Here is a 4,656-nt window from a genome sequence, read left to right as displayed (position 1 = left end):
CAAAACAAACAACTGTTAGATCTCTTCAGTTCGAATAAGGAAATTCTTGGTTTGGAGAAATAAAAACAAACTCAAAACTATGCTTATCCTTCCAGGAACTTAGTATTTTCTGGTTTGCAGTTCTTCTATTGAAAAGGATTTCCTTTCAAATGTTTGTGAAATTGCAGCCTCTAACAGTGGAGTTTTCTGTCAGCTTAGTTGATTTCAGTTATCTGGAAAAAGCAGGATTTAAGCAAAAGCACAATGTATTCTGGACCTAGAAACTGACTTGATTAGTTCCAACAGGGCTTTTTTCTTATTCAATTGATTGTGGACCCTACTTGGCACATTTTGGAGCCAAAATGTCTTACAGTGATGGCTCCCTGCACTCTCCTGGCACTTAAAATGCTGGCAATAAAAGCCTTGCCTTGCTAAGTTCTTACCTGAAAGAAAGACATTGATCACTCTCAAATGTTGCTAAGAAACCAATCTACTTCCCTACTTGCTTGGAATTTCTGAATTTCTGTGGATACCATCACCCTCTCTGGGACTGCCAGTCTGCATGGAAACACATCTTATGGCATAATATCCCACCATTCTGAAAACTTTTTCAAGAATACCAGGACTTGGGAGAAATATATTTGAGAACATTTAATTGCCAGATTCTCTTTTAAGTTTAACTAGCACATACCAAACATATCCCAGGCCCCCAGTTGAAAAATACTTGTCTTAATACCCAGTCCATTTATACCAATACTTCTTTTTACCTTTCAAAAACAGTGACATGGTCACCTCTGGATCTTTCAGGCATGAATCAGCCAGTTGGTGTTATCAATGTCATTGGCTATCTCCTCCTTTTCTCCTTCCCATCATTTGCGCATCTGATCAACCATCCATCCATTTCTATTCTTATTAGAAGTTCTGGGAAAACTTGTGGAAGGAAAGAAGGTACAAGCTAAAGCTATTGGTGCAAATGAAGCTTTGGATTCCCTGTGGATTTTGATCATGTCTTCTATTCTTGACCCCCTCAACAGCATGGATAATTTGGTATCTGAATATATGAGTAGCCACAAGTGACTGATAAAAACGCATCAAACTTTTCATGGCACAGTTCCAGGAGCAGCTCGTTAAGATTCCTGTCTCTGCTGGTGTGCTGTTCCTGAGCCCCACGGGTGTGCAGACTTCTTGGTAGCTCCAGTCCCTTTCAGTGGGGTTGAGGCATGAGGCAGTGATCACAGACACCTGGCAGAATTACACAACTGTACACACACAATGTCAGAGAAAGAGCAAGAGCTAAAAAGATTCTGGTTTGGGCCCAAATCACTAGTCATTTCACTTCATGAATAAAAGCGAGTGCCTTGTAAGCTTACATTATTTACAATGCTCATACTTTTCAAACATCCACCCAAAAGCTGAGGACCACCACGCCACAGGGAACAGTTCCATGAACTATGTACAGAATTTACAAGGAAGTTTACATAATATTCTACATTCCATTAACAACTTGACCTCTGTGTTGACTGTTTGCTTTCAAGCAACAGATATTTTTGTTTGTTTTTCTGTCCTCCTCATCCCAGTAACTGCTGATGAACCAACATGAACAAATGCTTGCACATTCCTTTACCCTCCCTCCTGGGATAAATATTTGATGATATTTGTTTAGGGGAAAAAAAAAAAAAACAACTGCGGCACATCACCCTTTGTAAAATACTATTAAAAATTGTCCATATAAGAAATCTTGGAGATCTTTTCCTTCTAACATTATAAATAGATCTTTTGTTTGTTTCACTTGGCAAATTTTGATTGAGCTCTTTCTGAAATGAATATTTATAAAGCAGTCATTGATTTTAGAAAGATGGGATTTGGTCAACATTTCTGTGTATTGTACATAATGCTTTTTAAGGAAAGCCTATCCTTGGATCCATAAACCAAACTTTATTCTCTGCACCACATTTTCTCTTTGCATTTTCAAGATCCTTCATTGACTGTAACGGACAATAAAGATGGTATATGTGAAAACACTTTACTCAGCAGAACTACCAACGAGTCTGCTGTTTCTATTTGGCAATGGAGAGGATGGGGGCAAAAATCCTGGATAATTTAAGCCAAAAATATGTCTCTACCTGGGTCTTGGCCTCACAAAGCTGGTGAGTGTAATGCACATGTCACCCCTGATATTTTAAGTCAAGAAACATGACTGGTTGGAATGAGTGTGAAGTCATCATTGTCAATAAATGATGGGATTTCTGCTGGGTCTATACAGGTTAAGTCTAAGACTCGGTTTATTTCACAGTACATGAACTTGAACATGGGGTCCCCTGGATATGACTGTGGCATAAGAGAGTGCGTCCGTGCAGTTTTCAGCCTCTGCTGCCACTTTGTTAATACAGGAGATTATGGCTATTTTCATGGCTAAAAGAAAACAACCCCAAAATGGTTAAACAGTAACCTCTCTAAAATGTAGCGATCTGAATCTTTCAGGAATAGGGACCAGTTTGAGGGCACTTAAAAATGTCTAGCAATTTTTATGTTTTATGTCATCAATTTGGGCAAGACAAGGTAGAGAGGCAGAGAAGGAGGGATTTTTTTCTGTGTACTGTTCAGCCTGGAAAGAGATTGGGGAGGATTTGGCTAGGAGGTGTCCAGAAGAAGGAAGTGAGGCCAGAGGTTATTCATTAGAAATATGGCAGCTTTTCCATTTTTCTGGCTGCCATTGCCTCTAAAACCAGAGCTATGTAACACAGTTTGTGTAGTGCTAGCTGTGACTGTCTACATCCAGGAGGGCCTACAGTGACACCATTTCGTGCCTGATGGTAGATTCAGGCTTACTAGTTTTACATTTTACAAAGGCTAAAAGATAAGAATTCCAAATGTTCTTTTTCTCTCAGAGATGCTTTACACCTAAAACTACAAGCATCAAATTCTTTAGACTTTTAAGGCAAGATAATAATAAAAAAACTATACTCAATCTTCTCCAAGAAGAATGATCTAAACAGGTTTTAAAGAGAAATTGTTTTGTTATGGAACACAGATCAACAGATACTTTGTTTCTGATTTAACATTTCATCCTTAAAAACTTTTAAAAGAGTTTTGACTTCAGAATGATTAATTCTTGTTAGGTATCAGCCAAAAGCCCCACTTCCTGTGTTCAATATAAATGGCTACACAGTGGTTCCTGGGTAGTCACTGGGAATATTGACCTTACAATCACTGGTATGGCCATGTTCTAGTCTATTTGGGCATTTCACGATGGAAAAACATCTCACCATGGAAAAGCATCTCACCCTGCCAAAGAACTAACTAAACAGAGTTTTGAAATGGACTGCTTCATCCCCAGAGGCTGGAGATTTTCTTGACCAGGGAACTGTGATTATACAACTGAAAACTTAAATGAAATTTGGTTCCCATGCCCGATTCATTTCTCATAAAACCACTGAGATAATTTTTCCAGTTAAAGCAGGGTTTTTATATTCTTACTAACATACATTAGCTATAGCATAACCATGTATTTATTTGGGGGTTCTCTTTTCCTCTTGCTTTCTAAAAGAACACCTCATAACTCTCCTTGGGTTTATCTGTAGAAATTCAGCGTCCTCTTTTCAATTAAGTTTATAATCTCTAGCAGCTGATGCTATTGTAAACATGGGCCCTCATCACAGTCTTAGGGAGAAAACCAGATCGTCAAACAGAGGCAATCATCCCTATTATTACCTCAACTCTTACATCACATCCATAGATGAGGTCCCAAATCGCCTTCATGACTGTTTGGCCAACTTTGGGTTTCACTCAGTCTTGAAAATGAACACATAGAATTCTTATATGCTCAGGCTGAACACATACACAAAAATAACGAGGTTTAGTGACATAAAATGAGATGAATCTCAACTCTAGTTGGTTGGATATGGTTAGAATTGTGTGCTGGGCTCTTGAGGGATGCTCCTTCTATGATAAGCAAAGTAATCCATGAGCAGAGATAAGGCAGAAGCAGTAACAACTGTAGACAAGGGTTGTACTTTCGGAGCTGTTGTAAGTGTTTGAAGGCTCAGTGATGTTGTTATTCTGTGGTTTTGCTGTTTTGAAGGTTTTCTTTAAAGTAGAAATCTGGCGTTGAAGGAGCATGATACCAAAATGGGTATATGTGCATTTCCTGAAGCATTCATTTCACATGTTGGAATGCAGAGCTCAGAGAGCAGAGGCATAACATGCTAGCTGAGGAACTAGCACTGTGCAGCTACCTTGTCACCATTAGATACTGCTCTCTGGAAGGCTAAGAAATATATACTATTTGATTAAAGATATGGCAGTTCAGGTAACTGCCCAGGCACCCTTTTCGCAGCACATAAATCTCGCCTTCCTCATGGAAAGGGCAATATTTTTCTCAAGCAAATTTCTTACCACCCTCTTCTTCAAAGCCCACCTGCCCCCCCCACCCCCTTCTCTCAATCTCTCTAAAGGAGGAACGAGGGCAATGTGATGCCATGGCTTCATGACACAGTGTCAAGTGATTCCAGGCTAAGGAAGTAAGTTCAGGGCTGCTCATTTGAAAGAGCTTAAAGATGGTCACTGCCCCCCAAACTCCTTATACTTAACAAGAAAAGAAAAATGTTCCCAGTGGCTACCAGGTTGGGTTCTAATGTTAATTTTAAATCTGCCTGGAAGTCTGAGAAAGAAGCATTT

The sequence above is a fragment of the Hyperoodon ampullatus genome (assembly GCF_949752795.1).
Source record: "Hyperoodon ampullatus genome assembly, chromosome: 1".
Classification (NCBI taxonomy): domain Eukaryota; kingdom Metazoa; phylum Chordata; class Mammalia; order Artiodactyla; family Ziphiidae; genus Hyperoodon; species Hyperoodon ampullatus.
The sequence above is the reverse complement of the archived record's forward strand: the minus strand, read 5'-3'. Positions refer to the sequence as shown.